Source organism: Euphorbia lathyris, chromosome 9, assembly GCF_963576675.1.
Source record: "Euphorbia lathyris chromosome 9, ddEupLath1.1, whole genome shotgun sequence".
Taxonomy (NCBI): Eukaryota; Viridiplantae; Streptophyta; class Magnoliopsida; order Malpighiales; family Euphorbiaceae; genus Euphorbia; species Euphorbia lathyris.
In genome coordinates, this window is record NC_088918.1 from 16,546,780 (window position 1) to 16,560,103 (window position 13,324).

Sequence of the window (13,324 nt, forward strand, 5' to 3'; positions counted from 1 at the left end):
AAACCTATATAAATACCCCAGCTTCCTAGGATCAAAGGTACACTTACTGATTCTCTACTTTTGTGCTTACAGTTTATTCTCAGAAATATTACTGACTTTAACATCGGAGTGTCCCCGGTCGATCCCAATGGCGCCTCACAGGGAAGTGCTCCGATCAAGGATTTTTCCACGAGTTATCAGTATGTAACTTACTTTTTGCAACCGAGTGATAAATTGATAACATTTTACTCAAATTGAGGAGGTTATCTGGACATTTTATGCAAATTGAAGGGTTATCATGACACTTTGAAAGTTTCAGGAAACCAATCAAACTTTTTGTAACAGTTCAGGGGGAAATAATGTATTAAACATACATATTCCATATGACATGAATTTAAAAAGAGACAAAATAGTTAATTTTATGTATAAAATAGTAAATTTTTTAAATTTAATGTTATGAGACAATACAATTTCAAAGCTCATTAATAGAAAATAGTTTTTTTTTTCATTAACAGAAGATGTTAAAACCTTAAATTGTAAAATTTTAAATCTAATGTTCATCGGATACTACAATTTCAATTCTCATTAATACAAAATAGTTTTTTTTTTCATTAACAGAAGATGTTAAAACCTTATTGAATGGTTAAGAACCGGAAAGTTGGAGGGTAGTCAAAATATAAAATTATACATGAAATAAAACCTTATCTAAGATATTTTAACGATCGATTGTATTGTTTTATACGTTGAAGACTAAATCCACCTCTCCAATAATCATTGAAATAAATTTATACATTATCCCATTTAAAAGTTATTGCCAATTCCTTTTCTTTTTTTAAATATATGAACTAAACTTCGGATATAAAGTAGACTATTATAGACACAACTTCATTTTTCTATTATATCTTTATATATTTCATATTTATATTAAAGTTAGTTAATTTTTTGTACCATAAAATGAAATTCTTTCTGCCAATTCAATAATTCGTTAGTTTAGAAATAAAAATAAATGAAAAAAATGAGAAAAAAATTGGCAATAAAATATATCTTGCAAAAATTACATGTGTTTCTATCCTAACATGAAGATTAGAAATAAAATAAAAACGAAAAAATGAAAAAAAAGGAGAAAAAAATTGGCAATAAAATATATCTTGCAAAAATTACACGTGTTTCTATCCTAGTGGTTGAAAGCTTACCTATGCCTTGGGAGGTTATGGGTTCGAATCACATCCGTGTCTGGTGGAGATTTTTCTTTCTTCTTTAATGTAAGCGCGTTGCGCAAAATTTTTTAGTTAACACAATTGTGATTTATTAATTCCAAAATCATAAAAATAAATTAATAATTGGTTAAAGGTATTTTTAGGAGTTAAAAGGAAGAATAAATGTGAAGCTTATTTTTTAGCATCACGTTTCCTTCAGAAACCTAATTTTTTGAAGTACAATTTGATGAAATCCTGTTTAGCTATGTTGAAATCATGGTTCCTTGGTTCGTTACAAATTTAGGGACTACTCATGAATCCAAAAAGGAATAGTATTGAGTGAGATATCGACCCTTTTCTAACAATTATGCATAGAATTACGAAAAACGCGTCTGTTTGAAAATTAATTTTTTCAATTTTCCTAACCGACTACAACACACATTTTAAGGTGGAATCCTGGTTCCCTAATATGAGGAGGACGTGCCATAAATTTTTCAATTAAAGTAGAGCAATGGAATGTCATGTTTCTACAAGTAAATTACACTAATGGTATTTGAACTTTATTTTTATCCATACTTTGGTACCTAAATTTTATTTTATCCCAAAAAATATACATCAAATAAGGATGACTAGACAAACTTTACTCGGTAAGTGACCGATCAACACGAATCTGATCATTTTTACATAAAAAAAAAAATTGGACCCGCTAGGAATTAAACTCTCTCTCTCCTTTTCATTCTTCTAATTTTCTCTCTCTCTTCAATTTCTCTTTAGAGATTAAGAAGATACTCATATACAACAACAACAAAAAGTTAAGAAGAAAAACAATCATACTTTCTCTTTCTTAGGTTCATTTGTTGTACAAGTAAACTATTATGATAAAAATAAACTGTACGCAAATAGGAAAACAGAGCTCTGCTAGGTTTTCCTTTTGCTTCTACCGCCGCCGCCTGGGCTTTGGATTTTCCGCCGCCGTCTGGGCTTTGGATGGCCACCGTTTTTCTTCTCTCCGCCGCTATCTGTTTTTCTCTTGCCGCTGTTGTATAGGTTGGATCTGTTCCGACGACGATCCGTTCGGTAATAGCGGATCTGTCCGTCGCCGCCTGGCCGTCGTCCTCTCCCGTCGTCGGCTCTGTTGGATTTAATTTACTGAAAATTGTGGTTGGTTTTAATTTACTGAAAATTGTGATTAGATTATTAAATTAGTCTCTTGTTGGTTTAATTTGGAATTATAAAGACAGAAATAAACCTAAAGTGATAAACCTTCAATAACCCTGAGATAAACCCTAATCTGTTTTTCACCGTCGAGTCGCCGGAGTGCTTGGCCAAGCCATGGCCACTGAAACTGCAGATCCACTAGATAAGGAAGATGCGATGGACACATGTGATTTTAGTGGAAATAAATCTTACAAAGACTCTGTAATAGGAGAGCCTATGCGGGATGAAAACCGGAAACGCACTCCGAAAGACCTTCAAGCGGAGGGACTGGTTACAGTTTCTCTAGCAAACCCATTGAAACCTAAGTTCACTGTGCTACCAGAGGTGATGAAAGAGTGGGAGCAACCATGGAACAACCATGGAAGGAGGCCTTTATAGTTAAAGTCCTTGGAAAAAATGTTGGTTACATTGCTTTGAAGAGGAGAGCACTAGAACTGTGGAAACCAAAAGGCAAAGTGGACATCATGGATGTCGGGCATGGTTTTCACTTAGTCACCTTTGGCAATTCCGCGGATAGAGAGAGAGTTGTGCACGAAGGACTGTGGACTATATAGGGGCACTATCTAACCATACGCACTTGGTCTCCTGATTTTGTAGCAGCGGAAGCTAACATTGCGTCTACCATGGTTTGGGTACGTTTTCCTGACTTACCAGTGCAATTATATCAAGAAGACTTTATTATGACCATAGCGAACTCCATTGGAAAGGCGGTAAAAGTAGACCAGAACACAATTAAAGCCTCAAGAGGAAGATTTGCCCGAGTATGCGTCGAAGTTGATCTAATGCAAGCACTGGTTGCAGAATTTGAAGTAAATGATATCTCCTATCGAATTGAATACGAGGGACTTCATATAGCCTGCACGAAATGTGGAAGATATGGACATATAAGAGCAAATTGCAGTTTCCTCAGTGCTATTCCTACGAATGGTCCGGATAATGCTATGAATGGTATCCGGAATGAGGAGGTGGCAAAGCAGCATGTTGATAGTGGGGATAAGATATCAGCTAGTTCTAGTGGAGCATCGGGGGAGGACGCGGAAGCCGCCTACGGTCCATGGATGATGGTTGCAAGAAGGAAATATGTTAATAAAGGAAAGCAGATCATGATTGAAAAATCACCGGCCACTAAGCCTCCTGTTGCGCATCAAATATCAGTGACAAATGAAATCTCAAATCTTTCGCCCTTCAGTACAGATGGGCCTTTCAGCAAACCGCCAGAAAAGCTTGGTCATGTTTTTGCAGCGAGGATTCAGAAAGGAAAGGGAGGCTCTCGGCAAGGGGCGTTGAAAGGCATAAACAATACAAGGAAACTAGTGGTGCACAACAACTTTGGTGGTCTAATGTCAGAATCGGAGGATCCTGGAGCAGATTTGGAACTGCTAGAGGGCACACAAAACCGAAGCAAAAGAAGCAGATCAGATGGGATCAAGTTGGGGAATTCTTTGGCAGAGCCACACACTGAAACCAATCGAGCGACGGGAGGGAGTTCCATGGGCAACTCAGCTGCCAAGGGAATCCTATTGGATACCACAAACTCTGTGAGTGCATCTCAGCATGTGCAAAGTGGGGTTGTTACCCCCTGCAATAAGTGATTGCCTGTGTCTTGGGCGTGACCTCCATTTCTTGTTTTTTTCCTATGAAGATTATTTCTTGGAATTGTTTCAGCGCGGGAGGCACAGCTTTTCTACGGGCTACTAGATACATGATTTCAGTGCAGGACCCCGATATATTTGTTTTACTTGAGACTAGGCTCCCAGGAGCCCGAGCCGGAGATCTTTGCAGAAAGTTAAATTTTACTAGATTTGAGGTTGTTGAAACTGAAGGTTTTAGTGGGGGAATTTGGCTTTTCTGGCATGACAGCAGATTAACGGTAGAGATCCTTATGACTAATAGACAGTTCTTACATACCCGAATTGATGGGAAGAATGGTGTGCTAAGGGAGAAGATCTTTGAAGCAACCTTTGTGTATGTGCGCCCCCAAATGGCTTTTAAGCTCCTTTTTATGGAGGAGATGCTTGAGCTTAAACGCACAACCACTAACCCTTGGCTTACCATCGGGGATTTCAATTGTATTAAATCCCTTGAGGAAAAGCAAGGTGGGTCTATGAGGATTCTTGATAGATGTTCCTTTTTTGCAGATTGGATAAATAAGATGGAGTTCGTTGATCTTGGTTATCAGGGACCTGGGTTTACCTGGTACAGGGGTTCTACTCATAGAACCAGAGTGGCTTACCGGCTTGATCGTGCCCTGTGTAGTGCGAATTGGAGATACAATTTTCCCGAAGCCATGGTCAGACACCTACCACGCAATCGGTCTGATCATGCCCCCATCTTGTTAAGCATCTGTGGGCAGGATCCTACTCCCGCACGACGTCCGTTTCGTTTCTTGGCTTCATGGTTCCATCATGAGGGTTTTGCGGATTTCCTTAGAAATTCGTGGGATCCAAATTGCAGTGCCCAGGAAGGTTTGCAGTTACTCACTTCAAAACTACAGGTATGGAATAAGAACATTTTTTGCTCTTTAAACATCAGAAAGAAAAGGATTTATAGTAGACTGGAGGGTGTTCAACGGAAAATTGCGAGATCGGTCACTTCGGGGTTGCTTCGCCTTGAGCGTAAGCTCCTCGCGGATCTAGATGTAGTTCTTATGCAGGAGGAAGTTATGTGGTTCCAGAAATCCCGAGTCAATTGGCTTCAGTTTGGGGATCGGAACACAAACTTTTTCCACCTCTCTACTCTTATTCGAAGATGCAAGAATCGGATTGAAGGCCTGTGTGACAGTCAGGGCATGTGGCATTGGGATCCGACTTATATTGCGGAAATGGTTGTGGATTTTTACAAAAAGTTGTATATGGAGGAGGAGCCGATCTGTGCCCCCCTTTACACAATGACTAACTTTTCTTCAATTGATCAGAGTCGTCTGACCCGTCTTGGGAGAGCGTTTAAAGCCTATGAGGTTCGTAATGCCCTTTTTCAGATGGCCCCTTACAAGGCCCCAGGGCCTGATGGTTATCAAGCCATCTTCTTTCAGCAGTGTTGGACAACAGTAGGCGATCAGGTCTGTCAGTATATCCTAGACATCATGCATTCTGGCTGTGTTCCTCCTGCGTTGAGTGAAATGCTGCTCACTGTGATCCCGAAGGTTCCGAGTCCGGAATACATCAGCCAGTTTAGGCCAATTAGCCTTTGTAACGTGCTCTATAAAATGGTTACAAAGTGCATTGTAAACCGCCTTAAACCAATCCTGAAGGATGTGGTCAGCCCCTGTCAGAGCAGCTTTATTCCAGGAAGGAATATCTCTGATAATGTCATTCTCGTTCAAGAGGCTATCCATTCAATGAAACATAAGAAAGGCATGATACGAAGCATGATTCTGAAACTGGACCTTGAAAAGGCTTATGATTGGATAAGCTGGGAGTTTCTTAGAGAAACTCTCGTCCTGTTGGGGCTCCCAGAAGCTTTGATCACGCTAATAATGAATTGTGTAGCTGCTTCCTCTATGAATGTACAATGAAGAGAAGCTACCAAGTTTTATTCCAACTCGGGGGCTCCGACAAGGCGACCCTTTGTCACCTTACCTATTTGTCCTTTGTCTAGAACGCCTTGGACATTTGATTGAGGATGCGGTTTTATGCAAGACCTGGAAGCCGGTGCCTCTCTCTAGAAATGGTACTCCTCTTTCTCATATTTTCTTTGCAGATGATATAGTTCTGCTAGCTGAGGCTAGTATGAGTCAGGCTATGGTAGTGAATAACATCATGAGGCAGTTCTGTAACTGTTCTGGGCAAAAGTGAACCTTCTGAAATCAAGAGTATTCTTCTCAACAAATGTGTCAAATGTGGTCAGCCGAGGTATCTGTGATGTGTTAGGCTTTGAGCGCACTGAAAATTTGGGAACTTACTTAGGAATGCCCTTAATCCATGACAGAATCAATAAAGATACCTTCAAGTATGTAATTGATAAAGTCAATATGAGACTCTCCGGCTGGAAAGCCAAATGCTTATCTTTTGCATGAAGAGAAACCTTGGTAAAATCGGTGACTATCGCTATCCCTTCTTATACTATGCAAACTGCAGTTCTCCCGGCCAGCATTTGCAGCCGACTTGATAGGTGTAACAGAGACTTCCTTTGGGGCTCGAACATGGAATCAAGGAAGATACACCTGGTTAACTGGAAAATAGTGTGCAAATCACGAGGTGGAGGGGGTCTTGGCCTGAGACGCATGAGGGAAACTAATCTTGCCTTCCTGGGAAAGCTCAGTTGGAACCTTCTTACTAATGATAAAGCATTATGGGTTAAGGTCTTGAAATCTAAATATGGTAGAGGACGTCAGGGGATGGAGATCTTTAAAATAAGAGGACAACAGTCGCTGAACTGGAAGAGTATTCTGGCTGGGGCATCAGTAGTGAAGTTAGGGATTAGTCGTGTGGTGTATAATGGGAGTAGCACCCGATTTTGGAGAGATATATGGTGTGGAGATACAAACCTACTTGCCATAACAATTAAACAAATTCCTGAGAATTGGATGAACTTGTTTGTGGTAGATTTTTGGATTACTGGCCAGGGGTGGAATTGGTCATTATTGTCGCCTTATCTTCCGCAACATGTCCTGTTGAGAATGGCGTCTATTACTGTGTTTCCGTGAATGGAAGAAGCGGATTGCTGGACGTGGAGAGGAACTAACTCAGGGGAATACTCGATCAGTTCTGGCTACCGCAGAGTCTGTAATCAGTACAACGCTAAGGTAAATGACAGCTCTTGGGCGAACTGCTGGAAGGTTGCGGTTCCGGAAAGAATTCGGTATTTCATTTGGCTTGTGAAACACAATGGGATACTATGTAACGAAAATAGGGTTCGACGAAAGATTTCGAACGATCTGTCGTGTGGTGTTTGTGGGCAAGTTGAATCTACCCTCCATATTCTGCGGGATTGTGAACAGGCGAAGAAGATTTGGCTGAATCTTGTGCCTACGACGGTGCAAAATAGTTTCTTTGCCTTATTGAGTGAAGATTGGCTAACAGTGAATATTAATATTCACACCGATGTGCTTGGGCTGCAATGGAATATGATTTTCGGGTTTGCAATCTGGTGGATCTGGAAAACCAGAAACACTAGAATTTTTGACAGTAGAGGAAGTTCAGAGTTGGATTCGGAGTTCATCGTAGGACGGGCACGAGAGTACTGTGTGGCTATTAATTTAATCTCGACTTCTGGCATGAGAGGGAAAGAGGAGAGATGGATCTGTTGGAGGCCACCCGACGGGGACTGGGTTAAGATGAACACGGATGGTGCCAGTAAAGGAAACCTGGGCCCTGGAGCTGCAGGAGGTGTTCTTAGAGATGGAAATGGGAATTGGCTAGGAGGGTTTGTTATTAACCTTGGAATTTGTACTGCCGTCCTAGCTGAGCTATGGGGGCTTTATTTTGGTTTAAAGATGGCGTGGAACCGGGGATACAAGAAAGTTGTTGTTGAATTAGACTCAAGCCCCGCTCTTATGCTTATGACCAGTAGTTCGAGTGCTCACCATCCTTTAGGATGGTTAATCCGCGGATGTCAGGAGATTCGGGATCGTAATTGGCTAGTTCGTTTCACTCATACTTACAAGGAAGGAAACAAAGCAGCTGACTGGATGGCAAATTTCGCAGGCTCTTTCGTCTTGGGTCATCACGAGTGTGGTGCTCCTCCTGCAGGCCTCCAGGATATTCTTTATGCGGATCGGACTAGCCGAGTTTCGGCTAGAATGATCAGTATCTAGCTCAGTTTTCTCTCCTCGCTTTCTTGCTTTCGCTTTTGTTTTCTGTTTGCTTGCCTGGGCTTGTTAGCCTTCCATTCTTACCAAAAAAAAAAAAAACTATTATGATTGGAAGGTAAAAAATTATAGGATATTATTATATTTTTTTATGTTAAGTGTTTTTTAGTTCTATATTTTAATTAAAAATTGTCAAACTCGCGTTAACCGGTTAAAAATACTAAATTCTTCAGTAATCTTTATTTGAGATATATTTTTGTGAACTAGAGTAAAGTTTATGTACCATTAGTGTAATTTACTCATATAAAAATGGTCAAACTCGTATTGACCGGTCACTTACTGGTAAAAGCTCCTCATCCCTTAACCAAAGGTCTTAGGTTCTAACCTCACCTTTAGAAACGAAAAGAACTTTTGTGGCCAGAAGTCATACCCTTACGAACCAAGAAAAAAGGAAGATGATGTTTGAGAGGTTATTTTTCTTAGTATCGAGGGCTAATGATATATTAAACCTATATATTAGGCATCACATATGTTGAATTCCATCTTGTATAAACATATGCACAAATTCTAGTTTGAGATCTCTTAACATACTTATTAAATCGACCGTTAAAGTTTAACTAAACTCATTGTAGAAATCTGACTGAAATATATGCTCACATAGAGGTGTGATTGGATTTACATGCATACTTTTTGTAATCTTTTTTCTTATCATATTTTTTCCGAATAGCTTTAAATTCTAGGGCTATTTATATGAAAATCATATCTGATTATAAAATTACAATTAAATCATATTATAAAATTTAATTCTTAATATGTCATTATTTTCTATATATCACAAATAACATATGATTTGATGTTCTAATTTATAAATTTTAGACCTCAATTCATAAATCTTAAACTCTAATTCATAAAATACAGTTCTTAAAATATATGAAAAACAATGATTTTTTTAGTTTGATATTATTTAAATTAATATTTGATATAATTGTAAATAATTTTTTAAATCTGAATTTTTTTCCATAGTTTTGAATGATATTAATTATTTTGTACTTTAGTACTTGGTGATACTCGTAATTAGTATAGTGTTGTATATTGGTATCTGATACTAGAATGGTGATAAAAAAATTAGTTAATTTGAACCTAACATTTTTAATAAAGTGCCTAAACCCTAATTCATAAAATATAGTTTTTAAAATATATAAAAAAACAATAATTTTTTTAGTTTGAAATTATTTAAATTAGTAATTGATGTTGTAGATACCCATTTTGTCCGGGGTAAATTTTTGTTTTTTTAAAATTTTACAATTCTTATCAATTTATTTTATTGTAAATGCCGGCATTGTAGATGTTTGGTTAATATACTAATATTTGTTGAAAAATTAGTAATTATGCAATGCAAAGTGAAATTATACTTATAATCCTTATAATGGATTAAATGTTTATGTAATAAAGTTAATCAATTAGTTATATTGTTCATTATTAATTAAAGGAATGTTATTTCTTTGAATTAGATATGAATGAAATGATGTTTAATTTTATTGATGTAGTTATAAGCAAAATATAAAATGTTTAAATAATAATAAACAGAATATAAGACCTAACCGATCTAGCTTCCGGCGTTCGCGCGTGAAAAATCCGGTAACGACAGATGTAATTGTAAATAATTTTTTAAATCTGAATTTCTGTGTAAATTTCCGTAGTTTCTAATGATATTAATTATTTTGTACTTTAGTATTTTGTGATACTCATAATTAGTATAATGTTGTATATTGGTATCTGATACTAGAATGGTGATAAAATTAGTTAATTTTACCCTAACATTTTTAATAAAGTGTAGATTTGGTCTTAATGTGTTTCCGAGCAAGATTAATTTTAGTTTTACGTTGCCAAAAATTTTAAAAAGTTGGTTTGACTGTTATTTAACTATCACATCGGACATTCCAAATAACAATTACGTTTAAGATTTTTAATATATCACTAACATAGTTGAAAAAACCTGTTAAAATGCTAACACATTAGTCTGCCACATATAAGTTAATCACTGTTTTTTTTTGTCTATGCATCTAAAATGTTTACTTTGTTATTAATATAGTTATAAATAACCAACAAAAAATGTATGAAACTACTTTAGTTTATTGATAAATTTGTTTAGAATGACAGCTTTTTTTATAAAATGTTATGTATAATTTCATTAGATGAAAAAGTGCAGATAGAGATACAATATGAAAATTAGAAGGAATAAAACATCACACGCATACGCATACAGGTTAAAGCCAGTACAAGATCCATGTAAGTAGGGCTGGAAATGAACAGAGCCGCTCATGAGCGGTTCGGTGACCGGCTCGATAAAAGCTCGGCTCGACTCGGCTCGATTTGTAAACGAGTTGTTCGTGAACATGATTTACTGGCTCGGTTCGTAAACGAGCCAAGCTTGAGCAGATCAAAGCTCGCGAGCAGGCTCGATTAGAACATTTATGAACAAATTTTAGTTTTGTAGAAAACTATATAGTTTTGTGTTAGTTCACAAATATAATAAATGAGTAATAGACGAACTATTTGTAAGCATCTTGTTTATTTATTCGGGTAAATTTCATCAATGGTGTACAACCTTCAATTTGTTTCACTAATATGTACGAACTTATAGATGACCTCCTACTTTGATGTACAGCAGCTAAAAATGACCGGTCAACGCGAAGTCAACACGCCACGTCAGCTCTGACCGGTCAAAAAGTAAAAAATTGATCTATCACATATATTTTTACTAAAATACCCTTGTTTATTTGAGTCTTCTTCCTAAAACCACTGTAAAAGTATCTTATCTTTCTCTCTCTTGCTTTTCTCTCTCTTAAACATCACTAATGTCTCTTCATCTAGCTTCATACCTTAGATCAAATTGATTTCTTAATGTTCACAATTAATAGCGTTTGCTGAGCTTAATTTCTAATCTTTATTTATTGTCTATATCTTGTTATTGCAGAGAAGAAACCAATTGATGATCTCTCATATAGCTAGCCCAACGAACCAGTTGACGATTTCTTTTATGGCAGGACGAATAGACAAGTTGACGAGCCCTCCTTTTTCAGGACCACTAAATCAATTGATGATCTCTCATCTAGCAGGTCTAGCGATTTGCTATCACTAATTGTTGGTGGTGAGAAGAGCGAACCATTGTTGGTGGTGAGAATGGCGAACCCGTTGATTGTTAGTGGTGAGAAAAGTGGATCATTAATTGATGTCAGCAAAAAAAAAAAGTGGCTCCCAGATTTTTGATGTAGAGCAACAGAGAACATTCTTCCAAGCTTTCCTTTGCAATTGTCTGGAATTGCAGATGGGCATGTGGCGCCCAATTCAATGCTTGGAAATGTTGAAACTATAGATAAGCAAGAGGAAGTTCCAGCTGTAGCGACATATGAAGATCTTGAACAATCAATAATGTCTGAAATTATAGAAATTTCCCCCATGTTGCAGCCACATATGAAGGGCGGGAATGGTTTGGTTGCTGAGGCAGAGCAGAAGAAAGCTGGGGTTGATAATCATGCATCACAGCACCTCCTTTCTCTGTTACAGAAGGGAGCTGAACCGTTCTCCGATTTGGGAATTGTATTTTCAAAACACTGCAAAATATCGAAGTAGAGAATTTTGGCACTAAGGTATGAAGCCAGATGAAGAGCCATTGGTGATGTTTAAGAGAGAGAAAAATAAAGGTATTTTAATGGTGGTTTTAGGAAGAAGACTAAAATATATAAGGGTATTTTAGTAAAAACATATGTAATACATCAATTTTTTACTTTTTGACCGGTCAAAGCTGATGTGGCGCGTTGACTTCGCGTTAACCGGTCATTTTTACCTGCTGTACACTAAAGTGGGAGGTCACCTATAAGTTCGTACATATTAGTGAGACAAATTGAAGGTTGTACACCAAAGTGTGAAATGTGGTAAAGGTTGTACACCATTGATGAAATTTACCCTTATTTATTCACGAACTTTGCTTGTGAGCTTGTTTATTTACACAATTAAAGAGTTATTTGCGAGCAAACTTCACAAATATAATTAACAATTTCCTCACAAACAATTCATGGTTAGATAATTTTCTTAATAAACCAAGTCTAAAAGAGGGTTTTGGGCTCGAAACAAGCTCGAAGCTCGGCTCAAGCTCGTTGAGCAAGCCAAAACTCGGCTCGGGCTCGGCTCGTTAATTTTATAGCAAGCTCGGTTCGGGCTCGAGCTCGTTAATTTTATAGCGAGCCGAGCTTGAACAGGCCAAAGCTCGGCTCGGCTCGATTACAGCCCTACATGTAAGGAAGAAAGAAGACTACGAAAAGGAATAAAAACCATTAAAAGTACAACTAATATAAACAAAATAGAAATCATATACTCCTCGAAAGTCGAATCTTGTTGAAATAATGCTGCAATTCATTCTTCGTCATTTAGACTCTTTCGGATATTCGGAACGCAATCCTTTCCTATTGTGCAGCCACACAGATCTATAGATCTACACACAAGATAAACTTTTTCCGCTTGTGCTAAAACCGAAAAAAGGATAAACGATAGAAGTATAGCTAACAGATGTAAATTTGACGAAAAAGAACTTCGATAAGATAATATATTTCAAACCAACTAACACTACAAGCAAAGAAAATGCAAATGTAAGACTAAAACTAAATCTAAATCATAGATGGGAGGAGGAAGAAGGAAGACATGCTCCCTTCTTCCTCGTCGGAGTAGATCTGGTTAGAATAGAGTCAAGAAAAAATAAGGAAGAAAGCAAGAAAAATAAAGAAAAAAAGGAAGTTGTCTCATGTGACAGTTAAATAACAGTCAAATAAGTTTTTTCAAATTTTCGATAAAATAAGATTAAAATTGGTTTTACTTAAAAACATTAGAGTTAATTTTACACATTTTCATACGTTAGGGTTAAATCTGCATTTCTTTTAAAAATGTTAGAGTAAAATTTAATCTTTATACTGTAAAAAAAATGTAAACTTTATATCTTAATAGAAAAATAACATAATGCAAAACACAAGTGAAATAATAAATGTTTCCCTATTTTTATGACAATGTGGTCCATGTTATTGATGAAGAGACATAAAATTATAACAATGTGGTACATATAATACTTATGACATTAAATGATATTTTTAATTTTAACATCAAATGCACATCACACCATTAAAGCATCAAA